We start from the raw sequence: 23,871 nt of genomic DNA, 5'->3' as shown, positions 1-23,871 counted from the left end.
TCATGACTCTACCAGCCATAATGTGTAAAAAGGGACTCTACCTGCCATAATGTGTTAAAGGGGACTTTACCTGCCATAATGTGTAAAAGGGGACTCTACCTAGTGGTATGTATAAAAGGGGACTCTACCTGTCATAATGTGTAAAAGGGGGCTCTACTTCTCATAATATGTAAAAGGGGACTCTACCTGGTACTATGTGTAAAAGGGTACTCTACCTGACATAATATGTAAAAGGTGACTTTGCCTGGTGTTATGTGTAAAAGGGGACTCTACCTGGCATTATGTGTAAAAGGGGACTCTACCTGCCATAATGTGTAAGGGATTCTACCTGGAATTATGTGTAAAAGGGGACTCTACCTGGCGTTATGTGTAATAGGGCACTCTACCTGGATTAATGTGTAAAAGGGGACTCTCCCTGCCAAAATGTGTAAAAAGGGACTCTACTTGTTATTTGTGAAAGGGGAATCTATGTGGCAAAATGTGTATAAAGGACTCTACCTGGTGTTATGTGTGAAAGGGGCTCTACCTGGCACAATGTGTAAAATGGGGTTCTAAATTGTGTTATGTGTAAAAGGGGACTCTACCTGCCGTAATGTGTATAAGGGGCTCTACCTGGAATAATGTGCGACAGGAGCTCTACCTGGCGTTATGTGTAAAAGTGGACTCTTCCTGCCATACTGTGTAAAAGGGGACTCTACCTAGTGTTATGTGTAAAAGGGACTCTACATGTCATAATGTATAAAAGGGGACTCTACCTGGTGCTATCTGTAAAAAGGTACTCTACCTGCCATACTATGTAGAAGGTGACTCTACCTGGTGTTATGTGTAACAGGGGACTATACATGGCATTATGTGTAAAATGGGACTCTACCTGGTGTTATGTGTAAAAGGGGCTCTCCCTGCCATAATGTGTAAAATGGAGACTTGTTATTTGTAAAAGGGGAATCTATATGGCGTAATGTATATAAAGGACTCTACCTGGTGTTATGTGTGACAGGGGCTCTACCTGGCATAATGTGTAAAATGGGGCTCTACCTGGAATAATATGTGACAGGAGCTCTACCTGGTATTATGTGTAAAAGGGGCTCTATCTGGTGTAATGTGTACCATTCTTAAAGTCAGATTTTTAAAAAATAACATGTTTGGCATTAAGTACTACACCTAACGTTCAAAACAACTGAATAATGCAAACCTGAAACCAGTTAAAGAACATAATCCTACAGCTACTTTGAACTACACATCCCAGCATGCACTGTACCAGTTTCATTATGTCATATCAGCTTGAGAACCACTTTTTGCCCTTTCCTCATTAAACATGGTGAAATACAGTACAGCAATTTAGCAACATGGCTTTTCTTCATATTTAAAAGAATAACATTACTAGTCAAGCGACAAACAGGGAAAATACACAGGATATGTCAAAACAGTGACAGATATGTTGTAACTGTAGACAAATGTTACACAAAAAAAAAATCCACTTTCCAGGTCGCTTGAGTAGCATCAGTATCATTTACGTACAAATGGGACTCCACCTATGGAGCAACCAGGATCTTGAGTAGTACTTCATATTCCGAATACTTAGCCTGATACGCTCTTGCTCTTTCACTATCTTCACAGGACGCTTGATATCAGTAGTGTTTTTTGTAGGGGTGTGCACTGGGTCATTTTTCGGGTTTTGTGTTTGGATCTGGATTTCCTTCGTGTTTTGGATCTGGATTGGGTTTGCAAACCATCCTTGCGGGTTTTGGTTTTGGATCTTTTTTTTTTTTTTTTAAATCATCAAAACAGCTAAAATAACAGAATTTGTGGGGTGTTTTTGTTCCTACAGTATTATTAACTTCAATAGCATTTATTTCCACTCATTTCCAGACTATTCTGAATACATCACAGCTCACAATATTGTTTCTAACCAGTTCTGGACAAAAAGTTGCACAGAGGTACAGTAGCTGGATGGAGCTGCAGCAGCCCTTGGATGTATATACAGTACTGGGAAGACAAAATATAAAAAAAATGTATTTAAAAAAATAAGCATTAGGCAAGGTTCAAGATTTCAGTTCACAAAAAGATGATTAAGACAAAGAAGAATTAAAAAAAAATATTTTTGATTTAATTTATTCCATTTATTTTAATTAAAATTATTTTAATTTAAGTAATTTAATTGAATCTATTTAGAATCAAATTCTTCATTTCATAAAAGAGATCTTTGATATGTAGAAAGTTCAATATATGAGTGTAGAGTTTATATTAATTTAAATGTATCTAATTTATAATAATAATAATAATTATTAATATTATTAATAATATTAATTTGAATTAATTACATTGTGGTGATAAGAAGAGATATGAAAATAGGACAATAAGTTATAATAAGAATATGAGCTACAGACACCACACCCTGAAATGGATGGAGCATGCCTAGATGTATTCTGGCAAGATACTGCACAAAAAAAAATATATGTATTTTATTTTGGGTGGACTGACAGAACATCCCTATATGAACAGAGCAGCTGCAGTCCCTGAATGTATACTGGGATGGCACAGCACAAAATATTATTTTAAGTAAATATATATATATATATATATATATATATATATATTATGTCACACACTGCAGTTACAGTGTCGCACAAATGAGTAAAAAATATGTTGAAGTATTTTTTATATCACACACTGGTGGTTACAGTGTCACACAAATGAATCAGAAATATATATATAATAATTACACACTGCGGTTGACTACATCGACAGCATCGCACAATGCATTTATGAGTACGAAATATTATACTGTTGTCTGACTGGCAGTGTCACAGTACTTATGAAAATAAAATAAAAATTGTATAGTACACTGGGGTACAGCACAAACAAAAAATAGATTTTTTTTTAGAATTATAATTTTAGGCTTTTTGTTTTTAGCTTTTATTATTTTAATTTTACAGTGGGGCATAGCCACTGGATGGATGGACAGATCACCCCTTTCAGATACAGCAAAGAACCCTTTTCAAATACATATTAGAAATATATTTTTGGCTTTGTATCACACACAGATATATAGAAGTAGTGTAAGGCAGCCATAGTACTAGTCGTCACTGGGTGACACACCAATAGAAATATATGTTTGGCTTTAGATCACAAACAGATATATAGCAGTAGTGTATGGCAGTACTGGTAGTCGTCACTCAGTGATGCACTAATAGAAATATATTTTTGCTCTGGATCACACACAGAGCATATACAGCAGTAGTGTATGGCAGCCACTGTACTAGTAGTCAGTGACGGACCAATAGAAATATATTTTTTGCTCTGGATCACACACAGAGGATATATAGCAGTAGTGTATGTCAATACACAGCCCCTTACAGACAGAAACACCTGGTCCTATACATACACAGCCACTGTATGCTACTATGCAGAGCCCTAACACAGTGACAGCACACCCAACTCAACTCTCCTGTAAAACAACCCTCTGCTCTCTCCTGCCCCCTCTGGTCTCTCCTGCCCCCCTTTGCTTTCTCCTGCCCTGCTTTGCACTCTCCCAGCTTGCTCCTTCCTTAACAGCACACAGCACAAAAGGAACACGTCCTTACTATGCACTCTCCATGTCCAGAGTGAAGATGGTGCCAATCACCGGGACTATATATAGAATCCAAAACCTGCAAGATCCGACAGCGGGATCATGACATTTTGCCTCGTTTTTGGATCCAAGTCAATGTGAAGAACTGAGCCTGACTCCGATACGGAGGGAACCGAACCTGATCATCCCTAGTTTTTTGCAGGCGTCTTTGTTTCTCTTGAAATGCCCTCAGCATTGACTGCATTGACTGCTTGAACAACTGCCTCCCAGATACTGTTCTTGCATTGTGTGGGGGTGCAGGCAGCTTGACATTCAAAAGCAGCTTTTGATGCTTCATGACCTGATTCATGACCTCCTGTACTAAGGGCAAATTTTCTGTAAAAGTAAATTTGACATTTCAGCCTGTCTTTATTTTTCTCCTCTGTTTGGCCATGTCATTACTCACACATCTGTGTCCTGGGGCTCCTGACATGCCACCTCCTCCACCTCACCTGCCTCTGCCATGGACATAGTGGTAACCCCTTCCCTACACAAACACTAAACACAGACTAATTAAAAAACACACAAACACAAACCTACACTCCCACTACACACAACTTACAGACTCACAAAAACACTGACGTGACCTTAACAAAAAAGACAGAGGACAAAACAGTTAGACAAACAGATAATAAACAAGACAACAAGTACACAGGACAACTTTCACACACATTACAGCACTCAGAAATCCCAAAATACCTCTAAACCAGCACCAACTCTACAACACAGCTAAAAGTAAGGCTATCACCACTAGGTCCATAGGCACTGATTGGTTCACCCTGAATAAAAATTCTTAATGGAGATATACCGTCTGTCTTTCTTAATATAGAACCATGTATCTCCACAAGTACGAAAAGAAAAAAGATGAGTTTTGTACCAGAATAAAATGTTTACTAGTATGGTAGACAAATATCGCATAAACGGGAGTTTCAATTAATCAATCACAGGGAAGTGCCTATTACCAGACATAGACTTCCTATCCACTATGCAGTCCATGCATAGCCATACGGGGGACTATCCCTAATAATTCAGTTTGGGACTCAGTCCCTGCATCAGGAGTAATCCAAAAGAAAATCATCTGTAGCTTGTGCTTGAATTAACGCTCAGCCTGCTTTTTCCCAACACTGGAACCCACTGACTGCTGCTTGCATTCCATCTGCGGGTCACCATTGCACTTCCAGTTGTTGCGCTCATAGACAGAAATGCTGGAAAATTCATTATTTTACTCAACCTCCTGTTTACTTGTTTTACTTGTCTTTAGATACAGTGAATCCAATCGTGCTTGAACTCGGACACAGTACAAACACAATTGTTAGTAAATTTACCCCTAAGTGTTGCTAATCACCATATGTTACCCATAATCCCTTAGTCTTCTCCTAGAGCCATTCTATTACTCTTATTCATGTTTGATAATCATATCACAATGCAAAAAAATTTCGGAGTGAACCAGTGGTAAAATAGTGGGTTCCTATGATTGGATAGAGGGTTTGACAGCAAGAGGTCTTACATTTTTAGGGAGAGTAGTCAAAGTGGTAGTAGGCACAATCCTATAAATTTGCTCACATAGAGAAAATAAATGATATTTTTACAATTTATAACTAACATGTCTGTCAGTGCAACAGCAAAAAACACTCAGTCTTGCGTTTATGTAATTGGCCTGCATTGATTGATCAATTGTTTTATGACGGGATAGTTGAAATACAGTAGGCTACATGGAATCCTTGAAACTAGGTCAATTTTGTTTAAACTGGACCTGTAACCTATGCACAGTAGTAGAGAGAGACATTTTGTTGGTTAGACAAATATTAAGTCCATGGTTAAAGTGGGAAAAGGATAGGTTTATAATATAAACATGTAATATGTGATAAGTGACGGTTTAAGGGCACACGGTCAGACAAATGTAGGGAAGCATTTCAGTGTGCACATGTGCATATCTACCAACTGTCCCAAAGCTGATGTGAAAGTCCAGATTTTGGGGGATAGTACTGATTTTGGTGGGAATGTCCCATTATCCCAGGCAGCTAGAACTTGGTCTAACCGCAGGGAGCTGGAAAACTGGACCACTAGAAATTTTTTTTTTTTTTATTATAAATGGGTGGATGCCCTTATACAGTACTCTGAATATCATTATAATATATTTTTCATTAATAGGTGACCTACAAAGCTCTCTGTATACACACACTGGTTTCTGTATATGTAACAGTTCTTTTATACAGATAGCAGTGATAGAGAGGAGCATACAGCAGAGGTGGTAACAAGCATATAGTGGACTACCGGGTCATATACAAGAGGTGTGCAATAAGTTTCTGGATATGCAGTGAATAGGTAGAGTATACACATTCTGTCTGGTTGTGTACTGTATTCTCTGACTAAAGTTCTTGTGAAATATCAAGGCATAGAAATGTATATAAGTAGCACTGCACACCGAGAAAGTCAGCATGTTCATTTCCTTCACAAAGCTGTTATATAGCTCAACAGAGGCTGCTAGAGAGCCCTGCTGTTGCAGACTGCTCTTGTAGTCGTAGAAGATCACGGCTCTCTACATGATCTTCTACGACTACAAGAGCAGTCTGCAACAGCAGGAGAGTTTTGACCGAGGAAGCACCATGCAAAACCACTGTGTTTGACTGGTTTGCAGAATTTTGTCATGGGAGACAGTCTCTGGAAGACGAGGAGCGCTGCAGCTTCACCATCACCAAGGACACCATTGCTGCCATGTGGGCCATAGTTGAGGTGGACACCAGGGTGACCGTGGCCCAGTTAGAGAAGGAGAAAGGCATCTCATTGGCATCCATGAACTTAATACGCCATGAAAAGCTTGGCCTGAGCAAGGTTTCTGCTTGCTTGGTGTCTCATCAGCTAACTCGAGAGCAGAATGAGGCTCGAGGGACTTGGTCCTGCAACAAACTGGGCAGATTTGATGGTTTCAAAAACCAAAGAGAGGAAATGTTCCCTATTATGGGCACACACGGAAAGTTGTATACAGAATTTAGTCAAATACCGGTTAGATAAGTGACCAATAATTATAAAATATAGCTTTTATTAATTTTCATTCTATATAAAGGAAGTTTGCAAAATATAGTGCAGGTGAAAAAATTGTATGATCAAATTAAAAGTGTATTAAAATGCTAGACCACTGTTAATGAGATTCTATTTCTAGTGTTTCAAGGTTGTATCTTAATATTTGCTACATAGTCACATTCCCAAGTCAGATACAATTGTATCAATAGGAGTTATTTGTAGCATTTATGTGTGCTATATCTGTGGTTTGCTTAGAACCTAATGTTATTTACCAGGTCTCATTGTATAATTTTTATACTCTCTCTGTGCTGGCAGTGTGCGCATCACTGCCTAATCAAGCACCTTTATTTATTATCTCTAAGTATGAGACCACATTTTTAAGCAGCCAACATAAGTTATTGAATACACCGAACATAATAACTAGTGATGAGCGGGTTCGGATCCTCGGGATCCGAACCCCCCCGAACTTCACCCATTTTACACGGGTCCGAGGCAGACTCGGATCCTCCCGCCTTGCTCGGTTAACCCGAGTGCGCCCGAACGTCATCATCCTGCGGTCGGATTCTCGCGAGATTCGTATTCTATATAAGGAGCCGCCATTTTTCACTCGTGCATTGGAGATGATCGTGAGAGGACGTGGCTGGCGTCCTCTCAGTTTCTATGTTCAGTGGGCTGCAAATTGTGCTGCAAATATCTGTGCTCAGAGCCTGCAAATATCTGTGCTCAGTGTGCTGCAAATATCTGTGCTCAGTGTGCTGCAAGTGCAAATATCTACGTTCTCTGCCTTAAAAATGCTCCATATCTGACTAGAGATGAGCGGGTTCGGTTTCTCTGAATCCGAACCCGCCAGAACTTCATGTTTTTTTTCACGGGTCCGAGCGACTCGGATCTTCCCGCCTTGCTCGGTTAACCCGAGCGCGCCCGAACGTCATCATGACGCTGTCGGATTCTCGCGAGGCTCGGATTCTATCGCGAGACTCGGATTCTATATAAGGAGCCGCGCGTCGCCGCCATTTTCACACGTGCATTGAGATTGATAGGGAGAGGACGTGGCTGGCGTCCTCTCCGTTTAGAATTAGAATAGATTAGAGAGACACTTGATTTACTAATTTTGGGGAGCATTAGGAGTACTCAGTAGTGTACAGTGCAGAGTTTTGCTGATAGTGACCAGTGACCACCACTTTTATTTATAATCCGTTCTCTGCCTGAAAAAAGCGATACACAGCACACAGTGACTCAGTCACATACCATATCTGTGTGCACTGCTCAGGCTCAGGCCAGTGTGCTGCATCATCTATATATATTATATATCTGTCTGACTGCTCAGCTCACACAGCTTATAATTGTGGGGGAGACTGGGGAGCACTACTGCAGTGCCAGTTATAGGTTATAGCAGGAGCCAGGAGTACATAATATTATATTAAAATTAAACAGTGCACACTTTTGCTGCAGGAGTGCCACTGCCAGTGTGACTAGTGACCAGTGACCTGACCACCAGTATATAATATTAGTAGTATACTATCTCTTTATCAACCAGTCTATATTAGCAGCAGACACAGTACAGTGCGGTAGTTCACGGCTGTGGCTACCTCTGTGTCGGCACTCGGCAGCCCGTCCATAATTGTATATACCACCTAACCGTGTTTTTTTTTTCTTTCTTTATACATACATACTAGTTACGAGTATACTATCTCTTTATCAACCAGTCTATATATTAGCAGCAGACACAGTACAGTGCGGTAGTTCACGGCTGTGGCTACCTCTGTGTCGGCACTCGGCAGCCCGTCCATAATTGTATATACCACCTAACCGTGGTTTTTTTTTCTTTCTTTATACATACATACTAGTTACGAGTATACTATCTCTTTATCAACCAGTCTATATATTAGCAGCAGACACAGTACAGTGCGGTAGTTCACGGCTGTGGCTACCTCTGTGTCGGCACTCGGCAGCCCGTCCATAATTGTATATACCACCTAACCGTGGTTTTTTTTTCTTTCTTTATACATACATACTAGTTACGAGTATACTATCTCTTTATCAACCAGTCTATATATTAGCAGCAGACACAGTACAGTGCGGTAGTTCACGGCTGTGGCTACCTCTGTGTCGGCACTCGGCAGCCCGTCCATAATTGTATATACCACCTAACCGTGGTTTTTTTTTCTTTCTTTATACATACATACTAGTTACGAGTATACTATCTCTTTATCAACCAGTCTATATATTAGCAGCAGACACAGTACAGTGCGGTAGTTCACGGCTGTGGCTACCTCTGTGTCGGCACTCGGCAGCCCGTCCATAATTGTATACTAGTATCCAATCCATCCATCTCCATTGTTTACCTGAGGTGCCTTTTAGTTGTGCCTATTAAAATATGGAGAACAAAAATGTTGAGGTTCCAAAATTAGGGAAAGATCAAGATCCACTTCCACCTCGTGCTGAAGCTGCTGCCACTAGTCATGGCCGAGACGATGAAATGCCAGCAACGTCGTCTGCCAAGGCCGATGCCCAATGGCATAGTACAGAGCATGTCAAAACCAAAACACCAAATATCAGTAAAAAAAGGACTCCAAAACCTAAAATAAAATTGTCGGAGGAGAAGCGTAAACTTGCCAATATGCCATTTACCACACGGAGTGGCAAGGAACGGCTGAGGCCCTGGCCTATGTTCATGGCTAGTGGTTCAGCTTCACATGAGGATGGAAGCACTCAGCCTCTCGCTAGAAAACTGAAAAGACTCAAGCTGGCAAAAGGCAAAGCACCGCAAAGAACTGTGCGTTCTTTGAAATCCCAAATCCACAAGGAGAGTCCAATTGTGTCGGTTGCGATGCCTGACCTTCCCAACACTGGACGTGAAGAGCATGCGCCTTCCACCATTTGCACGCCCCCTGCAAGTGCTGGAAGGAGCACCCGCAGTCCAGTTCCTGATAGTCAGATTGAAGATGTCAGTGTTGAAGTACACCAGGATGAGGAGGATATGGGTGTTGCTGGCGCTGGGGAGGAAATTGACCAGGAGGATTCTGATGGTGAGGTGGTTTGTTTAAGTCAGGCACCCGGGGAGACACCTGTTGTCCGTGGGAGGAATATGGCCGTTGACATGCCAGGTGAAAATACCAATAAAATCAGCTCTTCGGTGTGGAGGTATTTCACCAGAAATGCGGACAACAGGTGTCAAGCCGTGTGTTCCCTTTGTCAAGCTGTAATAAGTAGGGGTAAGGACGTTAACCACCTCGGAACATCCTCCCTTATACGTCACCTGCAGCGCATTCATAATAAGTCAGTGACAAGTTCAAAAACTTTGGGTGACAGCGGAAGCAGTCAACTGACCAGTAAATCCCTTCCTCTTGTAACCAAGCTCACGCAAACCACCCCACCAACTCCCTAAGTGTCAATTTCCTCCTTCCCCAGGAATGCCAATAGTCCTGCAGGCCATGTCACTGGCAATTCTGACGAGTCCTCTCCTGCCTGGGATTCCTCCGATGCATCCTTGCGTGTAACGCCTACTGCTGCTGGCGCTGCTGTTGTTGCCGCTGGGAGTCGATGGTCATCCCAGAGGGGAAGTCGTAAGCCCACTTGTACTACTTCCAGTAAGCAATTGACTGTTCAACAGTCCTTTGCGAGGAAGATGAAATATCACAGCAGTCATCCTACTGCAAAGCGGATAACTGAGGCCTTGGCATCCTGGGTGGTGAGAAACGTGGTTCCGGTATCCATCATTACTGCAGAGCCAACTAGAGACTTGTTGGAGGTACTGTGTCCCCGGTACCAAATACCATCTAGGTTCCATTTCTCTAGGCAGGCGATAGCGAAAATGTACACAGACCTCAGAAAAAGAGTCACCAGTGTCCTAAAAAATGCAGCTGTACCCAATGTCCACTTAACCACGGACATGTGGACAAGTGGAGCAGGGCAGGGTCAGGACTATATGACTGTGACAGCCCACTGGGTAGATGTATGGACTCCCGCCGCAAGAACAGCAGCGGCGGCACCAGTAGCAGCATCTCGCAAACGCCAACTCTTTCCTAGGCAGGCTACGCTTTGTATCACCGCTTTCCAGAATACGGACACAGCTGAAAACCTCTTACGGCAACTGAGGAAGATCATCGCGGAATGGCTTACCCCAATTGGACTCTCCTGTGGATTTGTGGCATCGGACAACGCCAGCAATATTGTGTGTGCATTAAATATGGGCCAATTCCAGCACGTCCCATGTTTTGCACATACCTTGAATTTGGTGGTGCAGAATTTTTTAAAAAACGACAGGGGCGTGCAAGAGATGCTGTCGGTGGCCAGAAGAATTGCGGGACACTTTCGGCGTACAGGCACCACGTACAGAAAACTGGAGCACCACCAAAAACTACTGAACCTGCCCTGCCATCATCTGAAGCAAGAAGTGGTAACGAGGTGGAATTCAACCCTCTATATGCTTCAGAGGTTGGAGGAGCAGCAAAAGGCCATTCAAGCCTATACAATTGAGCACGATATAGTAGGTGGAATGCACCTGTCTCAAGTGCAGTGGAGAATGATTTCAACGTTGTGCAAGGTTCTGATGCCCTTTGAACTTGCCACACGTGAAGTCAGTTCAGACACTGCCAGCCTGAGTCAGGTCATTCCCCTCATCAGGCTTTTGCAGAAGAAGCTGGAGGCATTGAAGGAGGAGCTAACACGGAGCGATTCCGCTAGGCATGTGGGACTTGTGGATGCAGCCCTTAATTCGCTTAACAAGGATTCACGGGTGGTCAATCTGTTGAAATCAGAGCACTACATTTTGGCCACCGTGCTCGATCCTAGATTTAAAGCCTACCTTGGATCTCTCTTTCCGGCAGACACAGGTCTGCTGGGGTTGAAAGACCTGCTGGTGACAAAATTGTCAAGTCAAGCGGAACGCGACCTGTCAACATCTCCTCCTTCACATTCTCCCGCAACTGGGGGTGCGAGGAAAAGGCTCAGAATTCCGAGCCCACCCGCTGGCGGTGATGCAGGGCAGTCTGGAGCGACTGCTGATGCTGACATCTGGTCCGGACTGAAGGACCTGACAACGATTACGGACATGTCGTCTACTGTCACTGCATATGATTCTCTCAACATTGATAGAATGGTGGAGGATTATATGAGTGACCGCATCCAAGTAGGCACGTCACACAGTCCGTACTTATACTGGCAGGAAAAAGAGGCAATTTGGAGGCCCTTGCACAAACTGGCTTTATTCTACCTAAGTTGCCCTCCCACAAGTGTGTACTCCGAAAGAGTGTTTAGTGCCGCCGCTCACCTTGTCAGCAATCGGCGTACGAGGTTACATCCAGAAAATGTGGAGAAGATGATGTTCATTAAAATGAATTATAATCAATTCCTCCGCGGAGACATTGACCAGCAGCAATTGCCTCCACAAAGTACACAGGGAGCTGAGATGGTGGATTCCAGTGGGGACGAATTGATAATCTGTGAGGAGGGGGATGTACACGGTGATATATCGGAGGGTGAAGATGAGGTGGACATCTTGCCTCTGTAGAGCCAGTTTTTGCAAGGAGAGATTAATTGCTTCTTTTTTGGGGGGGGTCCAAACCAACCCGTCATATCAGTCACAGTCGTGTGGCAGACCCTGTCACTGAAATGATGGGTTGGTTAAAGTGTGCATGTCCTGTTTTGTTTATACAACATAAGGGTGGGTGGGAGGGCCCAAGGACAATTCCATCTTGCACCTCTTTTTTCTTTTCTTTTTCTTTGCATCATGTGCTGATTGGGGAGGGTTTTTTGGAAGGGACATCCTGCGTGACACTGCAGTGCCACTCCTAGATGGGCCCGGTGTTTGTGTCGGCCACTAGGGTCGCTAATCTTACTCACACAGTCAGCTACCTCATTGCGCCTCTTTTTTTCTTTGCGTCATGTGCTGTTTGGGGAGGGTTTTTTGGAAGGGACATCCTGCGTGACACTGCAGTGCCACTCCTAGATGGGCCCGGTGTTTGTGTCGGCCACTAGGGTCGCTAATCTTACTCACACAGTCAGCTACCTCATTGCGCCTCTTTTTTTCTTTGCGTCATGTGCTGTTTGGGGAGGGTTTTTTGGATGGGACATCCTGCGTGACACTGCAGTGCCACTCCTAGATGGGCCCGGTGTTTGTGTCGGCCACTAGGGTCGCTTATCTTACTCACACAGCGACCTCGGTGCAAGGTGTGAGGTATTCAGAATAGACTGAAAATGAGTGTAAATTATGGTTTTTGAGGTTAATAATACTTTGGGATCAAAATGACCCCCAAATTCTATGATTTAAGCTGTTTTTTAGTGTTTTTGGAAAAAAACACCCGAATCCAAAACACACCCGAATCCGACAAAAAAAATTCGGTGAGGTTTTGCCAAAACGCGTTCGAACCCAAAACACGGCCGCGGAACCGAACCCAAAACCAAAACACAAAACCCGAAAAATTTCAGGCGCTCATCTCTATATCTGACTGTGCTCAGTGTGCTGCAAATATCTGTGCTCAGTGTGCTAATTGCTTTATTGTGGGGACTGGGTAACAGCAGTATTATATAGTAGGAGGACAGTGCAGAGTTTTGCTGACCAGTGACCAGTGACCACCAGTATTATACGTTCTCTGCCTGAAAAACGCTCCATATCTGTGCTGCATTGTAGTATATAGTAGGAGGACAGTGCAGAATTTTGCTGACCACCAGTATAACTATAAATATAGCAGTACGGTACAGTAGTCCACTGCTCTACCTACCTCTGTGTCGTCAAGTATACTATCCATCCATACCTGTGGTGCATTTCAGTTTTGCACAGTTTGCTGACCACCAGTATATACTATATAGCAGTACAGTGCAGCAGGCCACTGCTCTACCTACCTCTGTGTCGTCAAGTATACTATCCATGCATACCTGTGGTGCATTTCAGTTTTGCACAGTTTGCTGACCACCAGTATATAATATTTAGCAGTACGGTACAGTAGGCCACTGCTCTACCTACCTCTGTGTCGTCAAGTATACTATCCATCCATACCTGTGGTGCATTTCAGGTTTGCACAGTTTGCTGACCACCAGTATATACTATATAGCAGTATGGTACAGTAGTCCACTGCTCTACCTACATTTGTGTCGTCAAGTATACTATCCATCCATACCTGTGGTGCATTTCAGTTTTGCACAGTTTGCTGACCTCCAGTATATACTATATAGCAGTACGGTACAGAAGGACACTGCTCTACCTACCTCTGTGTCGTCAAGTATACTATCCATCCATACCTGTGGTGCATTTCAGTTTAGCACAGTTTGCTGACCACCAGTATATACTCTATAGCAGTACGGTACAGAAGGCCACTACTTTACCTACCTCTGTGTTGTCAAGTATACTATCCATCCATACCTGTGGTGCATTTCAGTTTTGCACAGTTTGCTGAACACCAGTATATAATATATAGCAGTACGGTACAGTAGGCCACTGCTCTACCTACCTCTGTATCGTCAAGTACTGTATACTATCCATCCATACCTGTGGTGCATTTCAGTTTTGCACAGTTTTCTGACCACCAGTATATACTATATAGCAGTACGGTACAGTAGTCCACTGCTCTACCTACCTCTGTGTCATCAAGTATACTATCCATCCATACCTGTGGTGCATTTCAGTTTTGCACAGTTTGCTGACCACCAGTATATACTATATAGCAGTACGGTACAGAAGGCCACTGCTCTACCTACCTCTGTGTCGTCAAGTATACTATCCATCCATACCTGTGGTGCATTTCAGTTTTGCACAGTTTGCTGACCACCAGTATATAATATGTAGCAGTACGGTACAGTAGGCCACTGCTCTACCTACCTCTGTGTCGTGAAGTATACTATCCATCCATACCTGTGGTGCATTTCAGTTTTGCACAGTTTGCTGACCACCAGTATATAATATATAGCAGTACGGTACAGTAGGCCACTGCTCTACCTACCTCTGTGTCGTCAAGTATACTATCCATCCATACCTGTGGTGCATTTCAGTTTTGCACAGTTTTCTGACCACCAGTATATACTATATAGCAGTACGGTACAGTAGTCCACTGCTCTACCTACCTCTGTGTCATCAAGTATACTATCCATCCATACCTGTGGTGCATTTCAGTTTTGCACAGTTTGCTGACCACCAGTATATACTATATAACAGTACGGTACAGAAGGCCACTGCTCTACCTACCTCTGTGTCGTCAAGTATACTATCCATCCATACCTGTGGTGCATTTCAGTTTTGCACAGTTTGCTGACCACCAGTATATAATATGTAGCAGTACGGTACAGTAGGCCACTGCTCTACCTACCTCTGTGTCGTGAAGTATACTATCCATCCATACCTGTGGTGCATTTCAGTTTTGCACAGTTTGCTGACCACCAGTATATAATATATAGCAGTACGGTACAGTAGGTCACTGCTCTACCTACCTCTGTGTCGTCAAGTATACTATCCATCCATACCTGTGGTGCATTTCAGTTTTGCACAGTTTGCTGACCACCAGTATATACTATATAGCAGTACGGTAGAGTAGGCTACTGCTCTACAAACCTCTGTGTCGTCAAGTATACTATCCATCCATACCTGTGGTGCATTTCAGTTTTGCACAGTTTGCTGACCACCAGTATATAATATATAACAGTACGGTACAGAAGGCCACTGCTCTACCTACCTCTGTGTCGTCAAGTATACTATCCATCCATACCTGTGGTGCATTTCAGTTGTGCGCAGTATATATAGTAGTAGGCCATTGCTATTGATATATTACTGGCATTTAATTCCACACATTAAAAAATGGAGAACAAAAATGTGGAGGGTAAAATAGGGAAAGATCAAGATCCACTTCCACCTCGTGCTGAAGCTGCTGCCACTAGCCATGGCCGAGATGATGAAATGCCATCAACGTCATCTGCCAAGGCCGATGCCCAATGTCATAGTAGAGAGCATGTAAAATCCAAAAAAAATAAAGCTCAGTAAAATGACCCAAAAATCTAAATCAAAATTGTCTGAGGAGAAGCGTAAACTTGCCAATGTGCCATTTACGACACCGAGTGGCAAGGAACGGCTGAGGGCCTGGCCTATGTTCAAGGCTAGTGGTTCAGCTTCATATGAGGATGGAAGCACTCATCCTCCTGCTAGAAAACTTAAAAGAGTTAAGATGGCAAAAGCACAGCAAAGAACTGTGCGTTCTTCTAAAACACAAATCCCCAAGGAGAGTCCAATTGTGTCGGTTGCGATGCCTGCACCTCTTTTTTCTTTCATTTTTCTTTGCATCATGTGCTGTTTGGGGACTATTTTTTTGAAGTGCCATCCTGTCTGACACTGCAGTGCCACTCCTAGATGGGCCAGGTGTTTGTGTCGGCCACTTGTGTCGCTTAGCTTAGTCACACAGCTTCCATCTTGCACCTCTTTTTTTCTTTGCATCATGTGCTGTTTTGGGACTATTTTTTTAATCTGCCATCCTTTCTGACACTGCAGTGCCACTCCTAGATGGGCCAGGTGTTTGTGTCGGCTACTTGGGTCGCTTAGCTTAGCCATCCAGCGACCTTGGTGCACCTCTTTTTTTCTTTGCATCATGTGCTGTTTGGGGACTATTTTTTAAATCTGCCATCCTGTCTGACACTGCAGTGCCACTCCTAGATGGGCCAGGTGTTTGTGTCGGCCACTTGGGTCGCTTAGCTTAGCCATCCAGCGACCTTGGTGCACCTCTTTTTTTCTTTGCATCATGTGCTGTTTGGGGACTATTTTTTAAATCTGCCATCCTGTCTGACACTGCAGTGCCACTCCTAGATGGGCCAGGTGTTTGTGTCGGCCACTTGGGTCGCTTAGCTTAGTCACACAGCTACCTCATTGCGCCTCTTTTTTTCTTTGCATCATGTGCTGTTTGGGGACTATTTTTATGAAGTGCCATCCTGTCTGACACTGGAGTGCCACTCCTAGATGGGCCAGGTGTTTGTGTCAGCCACTTGAGTCGCTTAGCTTAGTCACACAGCTACCTCATTGCGCCTCTTTTTTTCTTTGCATCATGTGCTGTTTGGGGACTATTTTTTTGAAGTGCCATCCTGTCTGACACTGCAGTGCCACTCCTAGATGTGCCAGGTGTTTGTGTCGGCCACTTGGGTCACTTAGCTTAGTCATCCAGCGACCTCGTGGCAAATTTTAGTAGTAAAAATAATATTGTGAGGTGTGAGGTCTTCAGAATAGACTGAAAATGAGTGGAAATTATGGTTATTTAGGTTAATAATACTATGGGATCAAAATGACCCCCAAATTCTATGATTTAAGCTGTTTTTGAGGGTTTTTTGTAAAAAATACCCGAATCCAAAACACACCCAAATCCGACAAAAAATATTCAGGGAGGTTTTGCCAAAACGCGTCCGAATCCAAAACACGGCCGCGGAACCGAATCCAAAACCAAAACACAAAACCCGAAAAATTTCCGGTGCAAATCATTAATAATAACTCTAAGCTCTCTGACATATATCACTGTTGTTAAGTACACATGGATTACATAATGTGTTTATTAATTGTCACACTCACGGATGATATAGCAGCCAAAATTTCTGCAGCTAATTAAACTCAGTTCATTCGTATCTGAGTACAATTTGTATCATATATGGATAATCTGATATGGTTAAACAATAAATGAATGGTAATGCCCTTATTTAATTTATATACTAATGTCCAAAAACTGTAGTACAGGGATTCCTATCTGCAGGGGCGGATTGGGATCGAACACCAGCCCGGGAAATTTATGGAAGCAGCCCTAATAGGGGTGGAGTCTGTTGAGGGAAAGGGGCCTGTAAAGAGGGCGGGGTCACTCCTCAGAGATCCTGATTCTGAGATAGACACAGTTGGGGCCTCCTTTGCTTTACAATATGCTAATGTTTACCTGCGACTTTAAGCATATGCTCAGGGCCGGCGCCACCATTAGGCAGTTTTAGGCAGCTGCCTATGGGCGGCGGCCACTGGAGGGCGGCACTAAACACTTGGCTCAGTCAGCCAAGCTCCACCTTTTTTTTTTTTTGAAAGACGAGAAGCAGTCAGGGATGTCGTCGCCGCCAATGTGAAGTCAGGTGAATGTATTGTAATTATTGGGCTCCCGCACGCTGCATCATTATCTCAGCCCGCCGCTGCCCCCCCTCTCCCCCCCCCCCCCGCGAGCGATTGAGCTCCTGGACTCCCGTATGTCACCCCCCTCCCCTCCGTAATTGGGCTCCCGGAGTCACGCATGCCGCTTCTTGTCACATGCCGCCGCCGCTTCCCCCAGGTCTGCATCTTGTAACCCGCTCTCCTCTCATCTCTTCTTCCCCGCGACTCCGCCTGTTAACGCTGCAGTAAGTTTAGCAGCCTGCAGCTCCGTGACTTCAGGGAAGACAGGGGCGGGAATCGGGATCCCTGTCTTGATGATGAGTTGGGAGGACAGACAGAGGAAAATGAGCATTCTCTCTGTCCTGTGCATGGGTCATCACAGCCTATCTTTCCCATCAACAAAGCAAAAGACAGGCTGTATTATTTATTTGTTCTTCTTCTGTTACCAATTCAATGTATGTGAATATTAGGCTCTGGGTATATATATATATATATATATATATATATATATACTTACATACACACACACACACACACACACACACACACACACACACACACACTGCTCAAAGTGAACCGGTATTGCATACCGCCACTTCTTCGAGCACTGAGGGCGGGATGTACTAAGTGACGCTACTATTATAAATCTGCCACAGAGCGGCCGCACTGGGAGTTCAGGGCTGTGTTTCCCCACTGATTGCCCCATTCAGCCCTGGTAAGGGCGGCGCTGCGGGGTCCAGTAACCTCAATATTATTCTATTACTGCTGCTGCTAAGGGCTGTATCTGGCAGTAACTCTCCAGGCCATGCCCAGGACGTGGGGAACGATCCAGTTACCCAGCTGCAACACAATGTATGTCCCGTGTACTAGGGGTGGCGGGGGTGATCTGACCGTGCCGGAGCTGGGCGCCTTTAGCTGGATGCACAGTGAAGCTGTGCCTGTAATACGCCGGACGCTGCCCAGCTACCTCTGCCCTGCTGCCCCTGCCTGGGTGAGAGTAGCATGAGGGCTCCTGGTGGAGTGCTGCTGATTTTATGTAGTGTGTGTCATTTACTGTGCATCTTACTGTGTCATATTTTATATTTGTGTGTGTCACTGCATAGGTTACTGTGTGTGTGTGTGTGTGTGTGTGTGTGTGTGTGTGTGTGTGTGTGTGTGTGTGTGTGTGTGTGTGTGTGTGTCACTGTATAGGCTACTGTGTCGGTTACTGTGTGTCACTGTATAGGTTACTCTGTGTGTGTGTGTGTGTGTGTGTGTGTGTGTGTGTGTCACTGTATAGGCTACTGTGTCGGTTACTGTGTGTGTCACTGTATATGTTACTGTGTATGTTACTGTGTAGGAACTGTGTGTGTCACTGTATAGGTTACTGTGTGTGTGTGTGTGTGTGTGTGTGTGTGTGTGTGTGTGTGTGTGTTACTGTATAAGTTACTGTGTGCTATTATGTGATTTTCGGCTCATACCGTATGGTATAATGTGAATTTTGGCTCATTCTGTGTGCTATAATGTGAATTTCGTCTCATACCGTGTACTATAATGTGAATTTTGGCTCATTCTGTCTCCTATAATGTGAATTTCAGCTCATATCGTGTGCTATAATGTGAATTTCGGCTCATACCGTGTGCTATAATGTGAATTTCGGCTCATACCATGCGCTATAATGTGAATTTTGGCTCGTACCGTGTGCTATAATGTGAATTTTTGGCTCATACCATGTGCTATAATGTGAATTTGGCTCATACCGTGTGCTATAATGTGAATTTGGCTCATACCGTGTGCTATAATGTGAATTTTGGCTCATACTGTGTGGTGTAATGTGAAAGGGTCACCAGTACTAGCTAGTATAAGGGGTCCTTTTGTGATGCATAATGTGTATAAGGGGTATATGGTGTGGTAAACTATACTGAAGGACACATTCCCTGTTGAGTGGCCACGTCCCCTTTCCGGAGCGCACGCATGCTAAATTACAACCTTCACTTTTCCATACCCCCACTTCAAAATTTCCACTTCGACCACTGTGTGTATATGTGTGTGTGTATATGTGTGTGTATATATATATATATATATATATATTTTTTTTTTTTTTAATATACACACACACAGTCACAGTATATATAGCTGGGAGCAGGGCCCGATTATAAGAAGGGCGATAAGGGTGGTTGCGGTGTGGGGGGGAGGGGGGGTTATGGCTGAAGTTTTGCCTAGGGTGCCAAAAAACCTTGCACCGGCCCTGCATATGCTGCTACAATGCCATTCTCTGATGTACATCTATACATCTGAATATACAAGTACTGATATCCCACTTTCAGTGTCTATTGACACAGCAGTCATGCCTTTAATCTACTTCTGATTTTATTGATTTTTCATTCCATTAACCCTTTTATTTAACCTTATATTTTTCAAAGTACAGGGAGGGGGAGCACACACTACAAACAGCACAGTACAGGGAGGGAGCACACACTACATACAGCACAGTACAGGGAGGGAGCACACGCTACATACAGCACAGTACAGGGAGGGAGCACACGCTACATACAGCACAGTACAGGGATGGAGCACACACCACATACAGCACAGTACAGGGAGGGAGCACACACACTACATACAGCACAGTACAGGGAGGCACACACTACATACAGCACAGTACAGGGAGGGAGCACACGCTACATACAGCACAGTACAGGGATGGAGCACACACCACATACAGCACAGTACAGGGAGGGAGCACACACTCAATACAGCACAGTACAGGGAGGTGGGGGGCACACACTACATACAGCACAGTACAGGGAGGGGGAGCACACACTACAAACAGCACAGTACAAGGATGGAGCACACACTACATACAGCACAGTACAGGGAGGGCACACACACTACATACAGCACAGTACAGGGAGGGAGCACACATTACATACAGAACAGTACAGGGAGGGAGCACACACTACATACAGCACAGTACAGGGAGGGGGAGCACACACTACATACAGCACAGTAGAGGGAGGGAGCAAACATTACATACAGCACAGTACAGGGAGGGGGAGCACACACTACATACAGCACAGTACAGGGAGGGGGAGCACACACTACATACAGCACAGTACAGGGAGGGAGCACACACTACATACAGCACAGTACAGGGAGGGAGCACACGCTACATACAGCACAGTACAGGGAGGGGGAGTACACACTACATACAGCACAGTACAGGGTGGGAGCACACAATACATACAGTACAGTACAGTACAGGGAGGGAGCACACACTACATACAGCACAGTACAGGGAGGGAGCACACACTGCATACAGCACAGTACAGGGGGGGAGCACACACTACATACAGCACAGTACAGGGAGGGAGCACACACTACATACAGCACAGTACAGGGAGGGAGCACACACTACATACAGCACAGTACAGGGAGGGGGAGCACACACTACATACAGCACAGTAGAGGGAGGGAGCAAACATTACATACAGCACAGTACAGGGAGGGGGAGCACACACTACATACAGCACAGTACAGGGAGGGGGAGCACACACTACATACAGCACAGTACAGGGAGGGAGCACACACTACATACAGCACAGTACAGGGAGGGAGCACACGCTACATACAGCACAGTACAGGGAGGGGGAGTACACACTACATACAGCACAGTACAGGGAGGGAGCACACAATACATACAGTACAGTACAGTACAGGGAGGGAGCACACACTACATACAGCACAGTACAGGGAGGGAGCACACACTGCATACAGCACAGTACAGGGGGGGAGCACACACTACATACAGCACAGTACAGGGAGGGAGCACACACTACATACAGCACAGTACAGGGAGGGAGCACACACTACATACAGCACAGTACAGGGAGGGAGCACACACTGCATACAGTACAGGGAGGGAGCACACACTACATACAGCACAGTACAGGGAGGGGGAGCACACACTACATACAGCACAGTACAGGGTGGGAGCACACAATACATACAGTACAGTACAGGGAGGGAGCACACACTACATACAGCACAGTACAGGGAGGGAGCACACACTTCATACAGCACAGTACAGGGAGGGAGCACACACTACATACAGCACAGTACAGGGAGGGAGCACACACTACATACATCACAGTACAGGGAGGGAGCACACACTACATACATCACAGTACAGGGAGGGAGCACACACTACATACAGCACAGTACAGGAAGGGAGCACACACTGCATACAGCACAGTACAGGGAGGAGGAGCACACACTACATACAGCACAGTACAGGGAGGGGAGCACACACTACATACAGCACAGTAGAGGGAGGGAGAGCACACACTACATACAGCACAGTACAGGGAGGGAGCAAACATTACATACAGCACAGTACAGGGAGGGAGCACACACTACATACAGCACAGTACAGGGAGGGGGAGCACACACTACATACAGCACAGTACAGGGAGGGAGCACGCACTACATACAGCACAGTACAGGGAGGGAGCACACGCTACATACAGCACAGTACAGGGAGGGGGAGCACACACTACATACAGCACAGTACAGGGTGGGAGCACACAATACAGTACAGTACAGGGAGGGAGCACACACTATATACAGCACAGTACAGGGAGGGAGCACACACTGCATACAGTACAGGGAGGGAGCACACACTACATAAAGCACAGTACAGGGAGGGAGCACACACTGCATACAGTACAGGGAGGGAGCACACACTACATACAGCACAGTGCAGGGAGGGGGAGCACACACTACATACAGCACAGTACAGGGAGGGAGCACACACTACATACAGCACAGTACAGGGAGGGGGAGCACACACTACATACAGCACAGTACAGGGAGGGGGAACACACACTACATGCAGCACAGGGAGGGAGCACACACTACATACAGCACAGTACAGGGAGGGAGCACACACTGCATACAGTACAGGGAGGGAGCACACACTACATACATCACAGTACAGGGAGGAGGAGCACACACTACATACAGCACAGTACAGGGAGGGAGCACACACTACATACAGCACAGTACAGGGAGGGAGCACACACTACATACAGCACAGTACAGGGAGGGGGAGCACACACTACATACAGCACAGTACAGGGAGGGGGAGCACACACTACATGCAGCACAGGGAGGGAGCACACACTACATACAGCACAGTACAGGGAGGGAGCACACACTGCATACAGTACAGGGAGGGAGCACACACTACATACAGCACAGTACAGGGAGGAGGAGCACACACTACATACAGCACAGTACACGGAGGGAGCACACACTACATACAGCACAGTACAGGGAGGGAGCACACACAAGTAGTGAAACACAGACATAGGGGACCAGCGCAACGGAATCTGTCCCAGCAGCCAATCCACTCTGATTACATACATAGCCACCACATTATTACATCAATAGCACCACATTACACGTATAGCACCTCATTACGTATAGCAGCACATTACATACATAGCCACAACATTACATACGTAGCCACCGCATTACATACATAGCCACCACATTACATAAATAGGCCCATCATCATGGACAGACATTGGGCAGCTATAGGGCAGAAGTATTTTACATTAGAGATTGTCCCAGGGCTAGCATCGTGAGAACAAGGTACATCCTGCTCCTAATTCTTACAGCATCATGATAATGCAAATAATGTAAGTAAAAATAACCTCTCTGCCGGGTCCCCTTCAGTGCTCAGTTGCCACTCTGTCCAGTTCAGTGAGAGTGCGGGACCCAGGGTGGCGGCGGGTGTAGTGAACCCGGCTCCGACCATCGCTATGCTGCTGCTCCCGGGCCGGGTTTGTTGAAGAGACCTTTGGCCGGGCCAGGGAGAGGATACTGCTGGGCTGGTTCACTTTCTCCAGGCCCCCCATTTGTAGAACAGCTTCACCACTTTTCACGGCTAGCGGTGCCTGGAAGTGCCCGCTAGCCTAACTTCTGGATTGCATTTCAATGAACCGCAAGTACTGGAAGCAGTGTGAGCCAGCCCAGCCTATGTTAATCAGCCTGGCTGAGGGGGGTATGGGACCAGCCCATCGTAATCTGTCATGGTGTCCTGGTGGGCCAATCCGCCCCTGCCTATCTGATATGTATATTGTGCTTTTACTTAGATCACATTCTGTTTAAG

Source organism: Pseudophryne corroboree, chromosome 10, assembly GCF_028390025.1.
Source record: "Pseudophryne corroboree isolate aPseCor3 chromosome 10, aPseCor3.hap2, whole genome shotgun sequence".
NCBI classification, from domain to species: domain Eukaryota; kingdom Metazoa; phylum Chordata; class Amphibia; order Anura; family Myobatrachidae; genus Pseudophryne; species Pseudophryne corroboree.
This window is presented reverse-complemented; position numbering follows the sequence as displayed.